At 40.0% G+C, this 19,006-nt stretch overlaps 1 protein-coding gene across 1 annotated transcript in view; it reads left to right on the top strand.

Moving 5' to 3' along the window:
- The first annotated feature begins 676 nt into the window (after positions 1-676).
- Positions 677-19,006, top strand: part of KCNU1 (potassium calcium-activated channel subfamily U member 1) — a 202,777-nt gene continuing 184,447 nt past the window's right edge. Inside the window, exons 1-2 of the mRNA XM_068662331.1 lie at positions 677-908; positions 5,899-6,044. The gene's annotated coding sequence lies outside the window, so the exon portion shown is untranslated. The remainder of the gene's footprint in view (positions 909-5,898; positions 6,045-19,006) is intronic.

Raw genomic sequence — 19,006 nt, 5'->3', positions numbered from 1 at the left:
TCATAGTAGCTAAGAATTTGAACCAGATAGTTATGCAGGTCCCTTTAAAAAAAAGAAGCCTTGGTAGGGGCTTTAGCCTGATATCTGTGTACTAGTACAGCTCTGCTTGGGCTAGTTAACTAGTTATAAGGTATTCAAGGTTAGCATGAATGTTGTTCCTTTGAGATGGTAAAGCAGCGATGCTGGCCTGTTTGGGCAGCATTGACAGTGCCTCTCCAATAAAACTACTTTGATGTCATCCAACAACTCGCTTATTTGCTCCCACATAAGGGGATGGTGATGAGGCCAATTATTTTTTATATGAAATGCCTAATAATTAGGCAAACTGTAGCTGTTTGTAGGGTGCTGACAATGCTTGTACTTGATTGAGAAAGGCTGGTAAAGCTTAGTAAAACAGAGCACCTGCCCTAGCAGGAAGAGTACCCCTGCCTTGACTCATCTGGCAGGAGATGAGCTCTTGTCTCACCTTAACCCTAACCCTTTCCCAGACTACAAGCTATTAGCTGCTTTTGTGACCTTGGTTTGGCACTAACAAAGCTGCTAGATTATTCATAAGCAAGAAGATCAGATGAGTTGTGTGAATTCTAACAGCTGATCTGAAAATGCTACAGCTTTTTAAGCTCTGTAAGGATGGGAGGGTTATCTTAAGAGGCCTGTCAGTGTAGATTACTGTCTGTGTTACAGTGATGCTTGAATGCCTCTAACAAGGTATTCGTGTGCTGAGCTGAGTGAGACACCCTCCACGTATTGCAGATCTTGCCATGCAAACAGTCGAGATAACTTCTTACCCTATCTTGGAGGTGAGGGGAGCTGCAGAGGCACTAAGAAATCTGGAGAGGCTTTACAGCCAGCTGGGTAACGCTTGCCTTCCAGTGACAACGTGGCCAGCTGCCAATTTATTTATCCAGGTCTGTATAACGGGTTGCAGTCTGCAGAGAGCTGTGTGCCACTGGTGCAAAAGGGAGCACAAGGACAGCCACTAATGAGCGTGGGTTGAGGTTGTCTGTGCCCCGGTGCCATTAAAACAGCATGCGTGTGTAACTCTGGTGACTTGCCTGAGGTTACACAAAGTCTGTGCAAGAGCTGATCTCTCAGGTGGAGTTTTTTCTGCATGAGATGTTGGATTCTCCCAGTTGTTTCTCTATGCAATTCAGCGTCCTGAACCCTTCCATGAGCTCTGCTGAACTCAGTCACCTTTGAACAGAATTATCAGAGGGTTCGTGGTAGTATTTAACAGTGCAAAAATCATTCAACTGACATTAAAAGAAATCCATACTTTGCTAGGAAGTTAAGGCTGAAATCTGGCTTTTGAGAAGTATTACCAATCTTTCCAAAAGATTTTGGTCATGTTATCTTCAGACTTAGCATAAGGACAGTGCTGTCACTCTAAAGGATGAAAGTGCAGTTTCTGTGTTGTGACACAAACCTGCAGCAGCTTCCCAGGACGTTTTGGTTTGACAGAGTACAGACATGTCTATGCTGTATCCTCAGGAATGTTTTCCCTTTTGCTTGCTTTCCAAAGACTTGATGCAGTTACTGTACAGCCTTGTTTAGCAATTAAGATGCTCTCCTGCATACTTTACATCATGAATATCATTGATAATTGTGCAATACAGTAATTGAAGATAGCAATGATTAATTCCTGCGATAAAACTTGTCCTTGGAACAATTGATTTTACTGCCAGAAATGTACAAGCATCCTGATGGAAATACTCTCACATAATTATTGTTATTAGTTTAAGCTTGTTGGAGGAGGGAGAAATGAAAAAATCAATTACTTTGGATTTGTCATCACTAATCTGTTATGATCACTTTAATACAGCAGTGTTATAACTCAAGGCATGGCTTTCCTAATTCATGAGCTATTAGAAAAGTTTACAGAAATTGTAAGAACTGGAAAAGAAAAGAAAAGAAAAGAAAAGAAAAGAAAAGAAAAGAAAAGAAAAGAAAAGAAAAGAAAAGAAAAGAAAAGAAAAGAAAAGAAAAGAAAAAGATATCACAAGAATTTTTTACAGCTGTTAAGTTGTAGGACACTTCCTTTTCTAATGCCCCTGTCTTATTAAAAAAGCAATGATGGTAAGGGGGGGAGAGGGAGGAGGTATCAGCAGACCGGTGGTTTGAGTTCTAGGTTTGTCCCTAGCTGAGCTCACACAATTGCTGTGCATGAACCAGCCTAAAGCTACTTGCTGGAGGGAATATCTGGAGCATATTTTTGGAAAGCTCTTAAACTTGGGTCTGATTTTTTTAACGGGATGGTAAAGAGCACTGAAATTTTTATTTACTGGTCAACAGTTCTGCAAAACCTGGCTCCTGCAGCTGCAGGAGTTAAACCTATTTTGAGAGTTCATATTCACTCCACAGAATGGAATGACTCCTGGTACGTATTAGCGAAACTTGAAGGAAATTGCTTACAAATCCAACAGAAGAATGCTGCTCATCTTTGAAGCATCTCATGTTCTTATTTTCTTCTCTTAAGCAAGTTTAGAGACCATGAGAGCACAGAATGTTCCTGCTCGCTTGCAGGCTTGGTGGGACAAGCTGATCAGCCAAGTTCTCCTGTGAATTTTTATGGCAGCTAAACTGACTTTGCAATTTAGAAAACTTATTTCTGTAGCTTTACATAGATTTCTGTTGCAAATAGGAAATCTATTCCACTTTTTTGACTTAAACCCATCAAATATCTGTCAGGTCCATCTTATTGTACTCAAGCTGAATGAACAAAAATTAAATGTAATAGCCACTCCATTACATTCTCCTGCCTAATGTCATCAACTTCTCTTGGTTCTTTTAGTTGAACTTTTGTATTAGTGGATTTGCTAAAATAAGAACCTCTTAAGAGTGCATCTCTGGCTGCTTTTAGGATGCTGACAGTTTGGCAACAAAGGCAGTGCTGCTTCTATGCACTACTAAGCAAGAGTGAGTCCTGACACTATTAATTTTCCCTCCTTTGTGCCCACCTTAACTCTTGTCTGTTTTGGTAGCAGTGCAAGGGGGAGGTTGGTTGTACCAAATTAAAAAGACTGATGTATGCAAAGCACAGCAAGTGGTTCTGATGTGTCAGTACTGGATCATCACAGGACGGGTGTCAAGGGGCTAGAGGGCATCACAGAGTTGTCTTTCGTACAAGACCATTAGTAGTTTGAATATTCTTAAGTTGATATGTTACCCTTACTTCCCATACCTTGGCAATTGTATGACTTCTGTGTATCTTCTGTTTGGCAAGTGAGGGCAATAAGCAGTTCATTTGATTTAGCTAATGATCTAAAATTTCTATAGTTAAAGCCATTTACAAAGAAGCTGTCGCCCCCCCATCCATAAGGGTAGGAGAGTAGCTTGGGTCCACGGTGTAATCAGGGAAACAGACTGTAACAAGCAAAGCTCTAGCAGTGCATGGGCTCCAGATTGTAGCAAGTAGCAGTTGCACACTGCTGGAGCAGGTATTAAGCTGATAAATCATCAGTGCATATTCTGTGAGGAGGCTTTTAAAAGAATTATCAGGAGCAGGAAGCAGACTGGTAGAAAAAAGGAATTTTCTCTCTAATGGCTGCTGGAGGAGGTATTTACTAGGAGCTGTAATCAGAGCTGGGTAGGCTATAGCACAGGAGTGCCTTTGTGAGGCGGGTGGTGTGTTGCAGCATAGGATGGATTACAGCTGAAATAGACCTGCAAAATGATTCATTTTTTTTTTGTTTAGGTAGTGTAGTATAGAAACTATCTCAGAGTTCTGCACTTATGAAACAAAACAACTTACCAGAGACTGAAACCAACGAGGGTTTTTCCCGTTGCATTCCCTACAGAAAACTTCTGTGTGTACGGGGGTGGTGAGCTGGGTCTCAGGATGGGCAGAGCTCTAGATGTCTTTTTGGGCAGCTCAGTGTCTGACCTGCTGACCAGACTGCAAATGTGCTCAGGTCTAACCCAATGGTCGCTATTGTTTGTGCTGATACTGAAGTTCTTCTAAATCACCCCCAAAATACAGGAGGGCAGGTAGCTAGGGTCTGTGAAGTGACTGAGTGCGCTAGTGATCTGGACTATTCCACTTCCAACCCTTATTCTAAGGGTTTAAAAAGTACATTCTGAGTCCACAGAGAGGAATTGCTGTATGTATCTGTTCTTATATGAGTTAAATATGTTAGTACTACTGCACATCAAAGACCTTTGTGTATTTGTACGTGTACCTGAGGCCAGTACTATAGTTTTGTATTGTTAGAAATCCTTTTAGCTACAAGAACATTAAGCTGAAACCAATTATTTATAGAGTTGGTGAAATGAGCCCTCTGTCTACTTTGTAATAAGAGCCTACAAGGTGTTAGTGTTGTTATTGGCCCTGTCAGAACTCCTTTCCAGAATGTAAATCTATGGCTGACTTTTACAGTGCTGGCCAAGGAGGTTCTGTGGCTAATCAATATTTTGTGGGCAGTGAGCCAATGTTAAGGCCAAAGTGTTGAGTAATGAGAAAAGCAAAGAATACACGAACTTGATGCTTTGAAGTTCCATTGTCAGTGTAAAGATTTAGGATATTGCATCTGACCTGCAAATATTTCTCAGAAACCTACAGCATTAATGTTTGGGCAATCCTGCTGAAAATCATGGGTAAGAACATGATAAAAGAAGTCTTTGAGCATTGAAATGAGATGCTATAGTACTGTTAATTTTAGTGACTGGGGATGATGTGAACATCACGGATGTTACAAATGGCAAGTTACTGGACAGTGGATTTTTGTGGAGATTACACTCAGGTGGCCCCAGCAAGACTGGGAGGTCACTTCATTCCTTCTTAAGTATACTTAACAGTAAGCCCTGGCTAGGACCATCAGCCATAAAGGTAACAAACTGCCCTCCTCTGGGGGACAGGGATACAATTCTAATGGTCGGGGTGGTCTCTGGCTGCTGTGTGTCCTCTCCTAGTTATCTTCCTGAATTCTGAGAGCTTTGTGACAAAGCTGTGCAACCCGGTGCTCATCAAAAGAATCGAAATGCCAAATATGTCAACCTGCACTGAAGCATCTACTTCAAAATTAGTCTCCAGATTATCTGATTCATCATTTTATGCCCCTTAATAGAGATTAACTGATTGTTTCTGCTTTGTAGTATATTTATGTGTCATTATCATGGTTATTCATTTCAGGATGCTATTGCACTCTTTTGTTGCTGATGTTTTCATGGGCGTACTACATCACCACATACATGGTCACCCTCACAAGTCTGTGCTCAGCTGCATGTCATCCTAATATCTTACTTGCTGAACCTGCAGTGACTGTATGAATATGCTGCCCTGAATGATGGATTTATATTATGATAATGTGCAAAACTTAAATGCTCTCACTAGGGCTTAATGAATGCATCCCAGTTAAAAATAATTAATTCTGCTCTCAGGGATTGATTTGGACCACAGGATCAGTAGCGTAGTTAAGGCTTCTACCCTTAGCCCTGAAAACAATTTTCCCAGCAATGAAGATTAATCCTTTTTTATTGTGTTGATGAAATAACAACACGATCATAAAGCATAAGAGAACAAGGGGAAGTTGACAAAGTATATCTTTGATTAATTGCCGTAATAGATTGCAGGTTGCTGACTGAGGAAATTTTTTCAATACTCATTTTTCAGTGTTTAAAACCTTAATGTGAAAGGGGAAGACAAAGAAGAAACAGCTAGCTAAATGCCATGAACAATTTTATGCATGTGAGCCACCTAGCAGAGCAGCCTGAAGGACAGCTGCTGTTACCTTGAGTGGGAACTCTGAGACAGCAGGATAGGACAGTGCAATGGTTAATGTGATAAAGTGGGGTTTTGGACCTAGCTGCGGTCCCTAGCTGCCACCTGGGTATCTGTAGCTTCATCTAAATTATGCTAGCTAAGTGCTAGAGCTTGTACTGAAACAGTAACTTTCTTCGTAGCGTGTATGTGGTGCTTATCTTCAGTTTGGGACGAGGTCCTGGTACCCTGAGGAGCTCACCTATGTTAAAGATGACCATGTGCTGGAGGACTTTGGGACTGAATTTCTCAGCTCTGCAGTGTCACGACAGAACACATCAGCACCAAGGTAAGAGACTTATCTACATGTTGAAAGTAGCATTGTTTTGTGCAAAAAGCTTGTTGCAAAAAAAAATATAACCCGTATTTTTAACTTGTTATTTGGTCATCCACTGAAATTCCTCGGCATTTGAAAATCTGAGGAATTTGTAAACTATCGGCAGTCCACAGATGATGAAACTGAAGCACGGGGTAATGTAGAACTTGAACTTAAAGAATTCTAAGCACAGCTCCACAGTTTTCCAAAGCTTTTTCACTTCTGACTCCAGCAGGGGCTGTGACAGCTCGGAATCTAAGATCACACCTCGGAGTGCCACTTGTGAAAATATTAGCCAAAGTGACTTACTTAACTTATCAGAGAATCAGTGGTGCAGACAGGTCTAAACCCAGGGTATCATGACTCTTCCAATTAGTTTAGGTAATTAGGAGAAACAGCGATAGTCACTAATTAAGAGTGGGTTGTTGCTCAGTTAGATGGGCTTTGGTACATACGCTTCCAAAAGAATGGAGGACAGATCCCCAGGAGGGACAGTTATTCTGGTAAAGATTCCAGCAGCTGTTCCAAATGATGCACCATGGACCTGTAAATTTAGCAGATTTTGTTTTCTTTTCTTGTTTTGAAACTAACTGCTGTCACATTAGAATCAGCTCAACTATTTAAAATTTTCCCCAGAGAGGCTAGTAATTAAAGTACATTTTTCCCCTTCAGTTGCCAATCATGCAGCTCTAAAGTGGGTCGTCACCTATCTTGTTAAACAAAAATCCTCATGTTCAATAAGCAATACAATTTCCCTCTAGGGAGGGGAAAAAATCAAAATCAGGAGGAGATTGAGGTGCTAAAGAAAATGCCTGTGCTTGGTTTATTGGACCCCCACCTCCCAGAGCAAGCAAGTCAGACATACCATGAAGTTAGGTGCTTTTTTACACATTGTGCTGCTTCCATGAGCTCAGTTCATCATTTGCCTCTGCCTCCTACAGAATGCAAGGAGATGCAACCTATTTTTGCCGGTGAGAATTTACTTCTTTCAGTTTATTTTTGCCTGGATGAAAAGCATACAGATAATATTGCATCTTAGCTAACCTGAGGTGCTTTGGAGCGCTGCTGAAACTTGCCCTACAGACACCTTCTAGGTTCCCTGGGAATGCAATTGAGAATGGAAGAGCCTGCACTAATAACGAGCATAAAGTTGAGAGGAGAGTAAGCAGTGTCAGGGATTTATCCTGATACTGTGGCAGGGCTGGGTTCTCTGTCTGAGGAACAGCTGCCTCTCCTCGAGCAAAATAAGCCATGACTGGGAGATGTTTGCTTGCCCTTACTGGAGGGCGTACGTGGCTGCCCTCGCTCTGCACTCCCAGACAGGCACAGCAGTGGGGAAGCGATGCTGCGAGGCAGTGGTAGGAGCACAGAGGATGCTTTCACTGCCCATATGCGTTAGTTAGACAACTCATTCCTTCAGCTACCTGGGAAGCTGACTATCCTGCAGCTATCTCCGTGACATAATGAGCTGCCTGTCTCCTGACACCCGGACCCTGGGAGAAGGGAGGCAGAGCACAACCTCTGCCAGGGCTGCTGCCCCAGCAGCTTGATTCGCAGCGAGGTGCTGCAGCCTGCAGTACCATCTGCTGGCTGACACCACCTCTGCTCCCGACTTCCATCTTCGTCTCGGCAGAATTGTGCTCCCTGCTAAATTACCTTCAAACTACAGGAGAAAGCACTATAGCTATGGAAAAATCAGCATTTTGACATGCTGCTTCTATTGGACGGTGGGACAGTTATTTCTTTAACAGACCTTAGATGGGCGCAAGCTATCAGGCACCGCAAACTTTCTCAATGGCAAGTTAGTGCTATGCAAATACAGCAACCTCATTTGGTAATAGCTTCATGGCCCATTATATTTAACTGATTTTTACTGTAATTGTTTGAAGAACTTAACGAATTGCACTTAAGTATTTAATATTTATTCATGTAATAGCGAGCTGATAAACCGAATGAGGGACAAGGCACTGTTTGATTTGCCCTCTGTACAGTAAAACAGTCCTGTTCTAAAAGGGGCAGAGAACTCAGCACAGGATAAGGCATGTGTGCCTACTTTGATTCCTCTCAACCTCCTTTACCTGTCCTGAAAAGAGGTGGCTCTATTTTTGGAGCTTATATGGCCACTAGCAATGCCCAACAAAATGCAGAGGATAACAAACTCCATGTATAATAAGCTCAACTGGCTTTATATACTATAGCTCTTCTTTCATGATCTTCAGCTGGATGAAATTAATCACCACTATTAGTGCTATTACAGCACTGCACACTTTCATACAACGGCTCTATAAACATTTAAGCTTCGCAAGCCCTGTTGGTGGAGCTCCATAACAACAAAAATGTCCGTGACTTTTGTGCCCACGGTAAATCTCATATGGATCCTATAGAGGAGTTGATGTACAATCATGTAGCAATTGTCTTGTCTGCTAGCATTAGATACGGAGCCACAATGAAGATGAGTTATCTGCCATGCAGACAAGGAGCTTCAAGCATGGCCCTTTAACATCGTGGTGTGCTGTCCTGTATGTGCAGCTCTCTGCGTTTTAATATGCCAGGCAGTTGAACTTGCTTTTTTTCTATGCATGAGGCACTGTGCACGTGGCAGTAACTGGACACTCAGGGGGTCATAGGCTGAAACAGTGTCACCTCAGAAACAGGGCACAGAGCTGAGGCAATAGAATCAAGGTCATAAAACCTTGCTGCAGAGGTGAAAAACAAGACTCAGGACTCGTGTGTTATGTATGCTAATACCTGTAGTAGAGCTGAACTCTCATCATAGAGAGATGCTGCTTATTGGAATGAGTGAACTCTGTCAAGGGGTTGTATAACTGATGCTAATGAGAATTGAGACAGCACAAGATAATATTCCCACATCACAGATCTCAAATAGGAGCCAAATCTGTTTTGTTGGCTGAGAGCTGAGAGAATTTCTGTTGTCAAGAAAAATGTCCTGGGGACTCCTCAGGCATAGCTCTGCTTTGTGCGAGCAGCACATTGCTGCAGTGTTGTCCTGACCAGGGTGTCGTCTTATGAATGAGCCATGAAAACTTCTCTTCACCTGTGAGGAATCATTCTTCTCATCCACTGTTGGTTCATGAAATAGCTATACTTCTATCAAGAGTGGAAGTGAAACAAATGTAGTTCTTGATGCAAAATATTCATATAAACAAAGCCACAAAACAAGACCTTGTGAATTCTCCCTTCTGCATCAGAACGTCCAGATTTTGCATAACTTCATGTATAGCTCCACAAGAATTTCTGGTTTTATTTTTATATAAAGCACTGTGTACAACTTGCAAGTACTATCTTAGTATTTCTGTGGCACACTTTTAGACATTTTATCATTATTCTTCATTTAAAATGTCAGCCTTGTTCTGACAAATCTTCTGTGCTTGGTTTGAATAGCTTTACAGGTGTCAGGCCAGAGCTGTCAGAAATAGTGATAAAGACTGCACATTTTCTTTCCTAAGAGTAAGCATAAATTCCCGTGTAGGAAGACTGGATTGAACTGTTACTGCAAATTGCAGGTTTTCCTATACATCAGGATCTCTCCACAGTAAAATCTAGAGACTATTTTAGTTAAATCTGGAGTTTCATTTTTAGCAAAATAGTATTCTTCCTGTCTCAAATACATCTTGCCTGTTAAAGCTTTGACTTCCCATCTATTTTCTCTCCTGCTGGGCAGATACACATGTTTACAAGGGGTCATGACAGGAAAGCTCCTGTCTTGATTGCTGTGTTCCAGCCAGGTTCATGCACCAAGCTTTGTCACCGTATTCTCTAGGCACAGGAGAAAGAAATGGTTAAGAACCAAATCTCGGTGGGGAAGGAGTTCTGGGTCATGGGATCTCAGTGCAGAAACATGGAATTTTCTTCCATTTCTACACCTTTCCAAGCTCAATGGGAGGGTAGGGAGTCTCAAGAAGAAATTCCCATGCTGCAGACTTCTGCCCAATAGTTTTTAATTTGGTAGTCCAGCTTCTCTCCAAGCATCAGGTACTAGCTGGAGTCAGCATAAGGACTTGATGGGCTAATGAGCTGATATGGTTTGCCAGACTACAGCATCCTTAAACTTTCTCCATTTGCACCTTGGCAATATTGCTTACATGTCAAAAAGATGGTTACAGCATGCGGGAAATTAGGGTTGAAAGTCTGCCACAAGACTAGGGAAAAATAACAGAGAAACATCACTTTTGAGATGAGTTTTGTTGTTGTCCACACAGGTAACTCCATGTCACTTTTACGTAAGGGTAAGGGTGTGATTTCTCTTCAGTCACAAGGAACTTCTTCCATCTGTTTCACTATATTCCTCTGGAAACCCCCTAACAGTGTAAGAAGCACATGCAGGGTTTCCAATTAAGAGCTATGAATAGTAACAGTGAGGATATGCGTTCTGAAACCCATCCATTAATCAAACACTTCAGTGTGCAGATGCAAGTAATGTTCCCCTAAAATTGTAGTAACTTTAAAAATTGTTTCAATGTAAAGTCTCTCTTCCCTTGTTCTCCCTGCTGAATTGCATTTATAACAGAAAAGCCAATCCAAACAGTAAGAGCTTACTAAGGAAAAACAAGTCAAAACAAAAAGGCAATTTAAATCTGTGCAATTTCCTCAATTTTTCTTGTATGTCCTGGTTGCTGGTCCTCAAGGGATAGCTGCACTTTCTGATCAGTACTAATACAAAATTCATATTTGTCTGGGCTATTATGTGCAAAGTAATAGGTAATCCCTCAGGTTAGAGTGAAAAGCAAGTCAAACATTGCAGGAGACCTTTCCATTTTGAAAGATTTTGGAAATAAGCACAACACAAACATATAAGGGGATCCAATTATATGTAAACAAACTGTTATTGCAGTCTCCTCCTTAGAAAACACAATTAGATTGCCAACAAGATTGCTTTTGGATTACTTGGATTAAGCATTGTATTCAGAGGCTTATGAAGTTCCTGGGATTTCATTTTTTTCTGAATCTTTAAGTTTTAAAGCTCAGTTATATAGGGCTTACAGGTTTCCATCATGTACTAAGGTGCATCTGCACAGTCCTCAAGTGCATCTATTCCTTTGAACAGATGTTGCCGTGGTAAAATGTGGTTCCTGGTGATAAGGAGATGGTTAATCCATATCTAACAAAAATATATATATAATACTCAACTTGCTGAGTAACCTGAAGTTAATTAAAAGAACCTCATAGACATAAAGAAATACAGAATTAAGGCTTCACTTTCTGATAAAGTACTGAAATCACTTTAGCTCTGTCCTAGGGGGAGATCTGCCTTCTTTCTTTGCATGCAGAGTCTGTAGTTATAGAGTACAAGAATGAAAAAGTGATTCAGCTAGTCTTTCTCCATCACCAGTTACTGGAACCAAACAGTGAAAATGAAATTAAAATGTTCAAGAGAACTGTCACCTTCTGCAGGTTTTGAGATTCAAAGATTTTAAATAATATCTGATTTAATGTTTTATGAAAAGATTCCATTTAAGTTTCATTAAAACCCTGACTCCATTTCATCAGCCTTCTCACAATGATGTTTTCTCATCTTAACCTCCTTTTTAGTGTCAGGTGCTTCAGAGGGCAAGAAACTTTGAAGTGCCTTAAGTAAAATTCTTATATAGTAGTCTTGTCTAAGATTGTCTTTGGTAATATTGCATTATATTTGTGCTCAAAATGATTTGTGGCTTCTACCCAATCTTCTCATTTTATACTATACTTAATTGTGACAGTAGTCACAAAATGCACTACATTCAAAACCCATCCTGAAGGTGCCATACAAACCGTTCCTTACATTTGGCTTTTTTTGTGGAAAAGTAAAAAGAGCAATGAAACTTTGACTTAGTTGTTAGTGTTTACATATTGTTCTTAAAGTTTCTCATTTGTGCTAAGTTTGTACAGGTCCATTTTTCTTTCCCTGGGGTAGCTGTGAAATTATTCCTAATTTTACAAGTGGTCACTAATGCAATGATGGTGAGAACTGGACCTTTGGATATTACAAATGGGATTGGGAATTCTGGACTGGAGTGACAGTCAATTCAGCTATTCCAGAAGCTTAAATTATGCTTACTCTATTAATGTGTAACCCCAAGTCTTCCAGGAATCTAAGCTGATAGATCAGACCTGCCTCTTGGTGGGGAAATGGCTTGTACTCTTAAACTCCAGACTAACTTCTCTTGGCCGTCTCTTTCCAAATGGCTCAAACAGAAGGGTATTGAAAAGACAGAAATATGAAACAGGCACAAAATCACCAAGTATCCTACATCTGTGAAGTAAGGCAGTACAGTGAATATTCCACTTATTTTTCTCTTCATTAAATATCCTTTTCTGCTTGTTGTGGAGTCTTTCTCATAAAGGTAACTTAGTCTCTGGCTGTCAAATCTTGTCTAATTCTCCACTTCCTTGATTATCTCTTGCAAACATTGCTGGCTTGAAATATCAGGCAGCTTTGAACCGTGGTAAATAATTCATTTTTCTTATGAACTTTGAAAACTTGGTGCATCATTTTATTCCCCAAAGTGAATCTGCCTGGCACTGCTGTTTTCAGAACAAACCTCTGCTACAAAGGATAGATAGGAAATCAAGTCCTGAAGGAAGTGGTGAGGGATGCATGAATGAATTCTCCTGAGAAGGGCAGTTGGGTTGTTGCTTATCTGGTGAATTCCTTTCCAGATGAGAATTTCATGAAAGAATAATAACAAAGCCCCAAGTTCACAATTCCCATTTTTCTCATGGGGCTCTGGATCCTTTGGTTTACATAAAGAGACTGTTCACAAAGTGTGAATAATAGTGAAAATAAAACTTTAAGTGTTTTTATTTCCCTTCTGTTCCAGCTTTCTCATGGCAACAAAACAGTAAGTTCCTTCCTTGCTGTATTTTCTGCTTAACTGCCAGGCCTATTTAAGTGTCTTTTGTAGCAGTTTTCTAATTTCACTATTGGTTTAATGCCACCTCCCTTCTTTTTCCTGGTAACTGATTGTAAGAGAATGCAAGATCTGTGTATGTATTGTACTAGACCAATCTAACACTTATTTTGAAACCAAATAGGAAAGAGGATACAAATGTTTCTCACTGTGATGCAGCAAATGTCTGTAGTTCAACATAAGGTATAGGAACAGAAGGTCTTCAGGATTACTCTGACCTTCCATGGATTTTTCAGTACACTGAGGACTGAGACATAAGCATCAGTGTTAACAAATGATTGCCTGTTCTCTGGAGTAGGAATGAAGTGGTATAAGATAATTGTGACCCATTTGGCCTGAACAAAAACTGGTGCTGCATCACTTATCCTTTGTGATCAGAAAGAATGAAGAAAAATTGACCATTGTTCCATTTCTTGTTCAATTTTTGGGAGTCACTGATGTTACAGCCAGCAGACCTATTATTTTTCCCTTTTTCTTTTCAGGAGCTAAGACTTGGTTTCATTTAGGATATGTGGAAATAAAAAGATAAGTCTTGCTACATTTCTGGTGTAATTAACAAAGTTTAGGTTAAGCTTTTTGCCAACAAGTATAACAGTAACAGCAACCAAAGAGGAAGACGTAATTGTGCCAACTAGAGAACCTTTCTTTTCTTACAAATTTTCTCTCCATAATTTGGCTTCCTTACAGAAGCTTCTATTTGTCGAATTGAATGGGGGAACCTGAATGATGAGTTCACATTCACAGATCAGTGGTGAATGATGCTGGAAAATTAGGTGGGAAGGATGACATTTTCTTACAGGGACAGTGAAAATGAGGGTTAATTTTAATTTCCAGAGCTTTCCTTTTTATTGTCTTAAGGAGTAGCATTTCCAACACACATTGAAACCAAGAATAGAAGTGGGTGGTGTGGGGGTGAGAAATAATGTGGTGAATCAGAATTTGAATGCTATTAAAAATCTATTGATGGGTCTGATTAATTATTTCTATGGCTGATGGAATGCCAGACTCTATAAGATAGCTTAATTATTTTCTAGTTAGTGTTAATCTCAGTTAAAGAAAACTCTAAACTGGAGAAAAAAAGATGACAAGAAATGACTGTTATTCATGAGTCTCTTAATCTATAAAACATCTAAGATGTCATTGCATGTATCTTTGCTTTACTTGTATTTTATTTTTTTAATGATCAAAACACTTTGTTCTCAAGTTCTTGATGAATCATTGTGTGACAGTTCAGAAAAGATCTAAATAGATGATTGCTTTCATTAAGAAATGAAACTGATGTAGGTACAAGCCTCTATACAAGTCATGGGTGCCTAGGCAGTTGATACTTTCTATGTATTTGCACAATACATCTGAGGAAAATTAAGTCATGTGAACCGAGAAAGACCTCTTCCTGAAGTATATTCACATGCTTAAGCCCTCAATTTGGAAGTGGAAATGCCTAATTACTTTTTGATGTAGAGCTTAAATGTCTAGCCTTAAGTCCCCTAAAAGAGTCAGTCGGTATCTTATGAATTGCACACAATATTTTTAAGGCTCTGAAGTTTGCCTTAGGTACTGGACCATTTCTGCTAGTGAAAAGATAACCTATAATCTATAGCATTTGCTTCCAAGTCTATTAAACAGGTTGTTGAGGTAGAACTTGATCTGATCAGAATTTTATGAATATGTGGTGGCAATAAAATAAAGCAAAATACCCAATTCAGCACATCTGCTGACTGCTCTGTATTGATCAGAGCATGGTAGTACAGTGAAAGAGAAATGTAAAGGAAGCTGGTTACTGTAGCGATATCTAGAGGAAACCGCTGTGCTGTAAAGTCATAAAAGCATGCCATGTAGAGAAACAGAGCTATCTGATTTGGGGGAAAAAAGCCTTTATGTAGAAAAATAGCATTAGGCTGAAACTTGTATTCTCTTTTGAGAAGTTAAGACAAAGGACGTGCTCCTACTGAAGCTTGTTGAGTACCGTATAGACACCTGGCTTTGGGTATGCCTGTCAGGTGATGCTCTCCTGCAATTCATAACCTTCAGTTACTGAATAGACTTCAAACTACTTTCTTATTAACATTCACATATATTCATGTGATGCAAATGATCATCTTTGTTTTGGCGATCCTGTTCATAGGACAGGGACCATGTAGGCAGCACTATGGGATTCTCTGCGTCTGCTGACCCTTTTGTATGTTAAGGCTAAGTGGCATCAGAGTTCTTAATTGGTATAGAAATAAGAACTAGGATCTCTGCTAAAATGGAAAACACATAAGGACATGTCTGTATCTTTATTCTCACACAGAAAACTGGAATATATTGCATATATTAATGTAATGATTTCTTTAGAAATCCAGGAGGCAACAGGTAGTTCCCATCTTAATACATATACACACAACTGGTTCTTAATGTGCTTTAGAAAGCTTCTGCTGCCATACCTCAGGAGAAGTTAGTGACTGATTCACTTGATATTTGGGTTAAAAGAGCAAGCCAGCTTCCCTCCCTCAAACCTTGGTGTTGATTTACTGAGGCCTCAAAACCTCCTCTGTTATTTGGGGAATAAATTGTGCCTTGATATGTCAGGACACTACTGTGATAATCTCACTAATTGTAACCTGCATGTGATTTCATATATAATGGTTTATGCATATAGAAAGATATATTTGAATGTAGAATGATTCAGTAAATACTGTATATTTAGATCATGCTATACAAACTTTATCTGGCAATGTTTCTGCTGAGGTCATTATGCCATAAGCCAGTGCCCCTTTAAAGTATGCTCAGACTGCTCTTGCAATACTACATTTTACCTCTGAGGCTGCATGCAGCATCTCTTTCATCTGCTCCTTGCAGTATGTACATACATCTTGTGCTGCTGGTTTCACGCAAAGGAGTCACTTGCATGCTGCCAGAACAGATGGCCATTCTGATTTCAGCTTCTGACTCAATTGCTCCATTTCCTAGCAAGCCGAGTGCCTGAGTCTTTGCATGTGTCCTGTGAAAGGAGGAAATGAACACTTCTGTTATAAATTTGTATCTGAATTTCTACCATTCCACTAAAGTTGGCATTTCCTAATTGTACCTGATAAAAGCAGATTTGGGAACGCCTTCCTTTACCAAAAGGACTCCTAAAATTCCCATGTGGTCAGCACCCAAAGAAAAGAACTGGCTGTGTAGGTACCCACATCAGGGTTCTAGCAAATAGATGCTGAATTCACTTGCAAACTGGCTGAAGGACAGAGAGCATTGCTGGCAGCCCTCTCTATTTTATTCTGCTGTGTCTCAGAATAACCGTGGAATATTGCTGGAGAGGGGGGAAAGCCTCTCTAGCTGTGCTGTTTAATACCTGGCATCACTGCAGTTATCTTAATAACATGAAAGCTTAGACTAGATGGTTCAGTTGGTCCTTCACATTGTAATGTTCCTCCATTGCTTTGTAAGCAATTTCATGCTGTAAGCTAACTGAAGCTGTCAGTTCCAATTTTGAACACTTTCTTGCTTTTACTGGAACCCTTTACAAGATTCTAGGGTACGTATTCTGGGGAGAAAAGGCCAATCTGCTAAAACACCACCTCAGTGAGAACAGCTGGTTTATAATCTTCTCTTTGGAGGAAAAATAAAATTAATAGGTCTGTTTTTGAGCATTCATGGTAGATCTGTCGTCTGTTCCTCAGCCCAAATGACAAGTGAGTTATACAATGGGGCTTTGAAAAGTTCAAACCATATTGTATAGCAGATGCTCTGATACAATTATTCAGTAACTCCACACAGATTCCCCATTGTCATCTCCTTCCCTTGAGGCAATTTATGACCAGCTCTTTGCAGCATTACGTTATGACTACATTAATCCTAAAGATGCATTAACCTCACCTCTGGCTTTACAAATTTTTGTGAAGTTCACCTCTCTACTGCTCTTGCCACTTCCATGCACTGGGTTTGTTCAACACTGCATTTTGTTATAAGCGTCTAAGGTGCTCAGCCTGATACTTACACTTCTTTTCCCCCTTAACTCTGTTCTTCTGGTCTTTGTACGTTTAATTTATCCATAAATCCCACTGCAGTAGTGTCCTGAGAGGATAATGATAGTTATCCTTTCTGTCATGTCTCATTTCCTAGCCAGTCTTGCCTAAAATTAACATTGCTTGGCACCTCTCCTTGTAGAAAATACCAGGTAATATCCACAGTCATTATTTCAAATATGTTCAATTACTGATACTTCGCTGAATGTGCACCTAGGAGTTTTCATCTTTTGTTTTGAAACTTCTGCTTATTTGCTTATCTCCAGTGATTCCCAATTTTCTGGTTCCTCTGTTATTTCGTTACAAATGTTGGGGTTGCAGTGACCGACTGTCTTTCTTGAGTATGTTGAGATGTAAAACTGAAAAAAGTAGCCAAGCTAATGTTTTGGTTGCATAAATTTTGGTTGCAGAAGACTCCTATATAGTTAATGAAAACCTTCTCTGAACATGGCCTGTGAATTAGAAAGGTCCCTTTGCAATACGCAGTAAATGAAGATGCATCTCTTGAGTAATTTCTTGTATATTATGTTGGTTGTGATTGCACCAAGTGACCCGGGCATTAGCCAAAACCCAATATTGTAGCTGCCCAAGTTTTTCCAGGTTTTTCCTTGGGCAGCCCGATTAGCAGAGTTGTTAATGCGAACATCTTCTGTCTTAGCAAATGTTAAACGCCGCTACACAGAACAAAGAGCTGCTCTTACTGTTACTAACCTTGCTGAACTGAGGGGACAGCGGGAGAACAAAGCAAACCATTTTCTGATGACTCTCTAAAAGCTGCTGTCAGACTAGATAGAGAAGAGATACTAACTAGGTAAATGTGAATATTGTTTTTAACCAGCAGAGAGCAAAGCTGTTGGGAAAAAAACACCTCTGTTCTCTAAATCGGAACTAAATTGCTGAAAAGTTGATAGTTGCTCATTTCTTAATTCTACATCTGCCAAATGGGGATAACACCTTTTCTGTTTTGCCTGCAACAATTAAGTTCTGTGCCTCAAGGACTGTTTACAATGCTCTTGTGGCGTGTGTAGTACATGGGATATTGTTAGAGTTCTTTGAATCTTGCTGTAATAAATCAGGAGGCTTGTGCTGGGTGGATATCCAAATGTTATCAAACTACAACATCTTGGCCAGAAGTATAAATCAAAATGGGAAAAAAAAAAAAAGTGAACGAGAAAGTTTTGATTAATAATTGACCCATTTCCCTACAGGTACTGTGCAGCCTGACTCTCTGAACTGCATCACCCATTTGTCACTGAATCCCTCTGTACCAACACTTAGAGCTGAAGTTTAACACGCTGACCTCCAGTTGATCTCAAGAATGATATTATCCTATCCATTTCCTAGAAAATTACAGTTCTTTGCAGAAATGCATTAAACTATCAGGTCTTGCTTATTAGGGATTTCTCATAGGGCTTTTAACTCCAAATGAGCTTTGAGACCAACTAAATCTCTGAAGCTGTAGTTTCCCTCACTGCTAGAAATAAAAAGTGTATCTTTGCTATAACGAGAGAACAGGTTTGTGTGTTTTAACTTGGGTAGCAGTAGGCAAGGGTTGTTATATCTCAGATGGAAAGTCTCAGCATTGCTAAATAGCAGATTGTCTTGGGCTCTTTAGCAGTGCTGATCTGATAAAAATATTGACTACCGTGTGTTTAACATTCCCTTTCTCCCTTTCCTCTGTGGAATCAGCCACTCCCTTCCCACTGTGATTTTAAATTCTTCCTTTGCTGGATGGAAAGGATTTCTTCCTTTGAGAGCACAGTTTTGCCTCCATGTATTATATGGGGGCTGGGGGAAATGCTAACCGTTGCCTGTAGTTTGTCTATCAGATAACTTTGTATTGATAGCAATGTGTGCAGCATGATGTATATGCTGTGTGTAGCTGTACAGTCAGGTGTAATGGCTCTTTCCTGTGTCCATTCAGCCGGCTGCCTCTCCCCTTATTGTTAGCAAGACAGCAATCTTGCATTATTACCAGCTCTGGTAACAGACATGCAGTATGGCTGGATTTAAATCACTC

Source organism: Anas acuta, chromosome 27 (genome assembly GCF_963932015.1).
Source record: "Anas acuta chromosome 27, bAnaAcu1.1, whole genome shotgun sequence".
NCBI lineage: Eukaryota > Metazoa > Chordata > Aves > Anseriformes > Anatidae > Anas > Anas acuta.
This window is presented reverse-complemented; position numbering and strand designations above follow the sequence as displayed.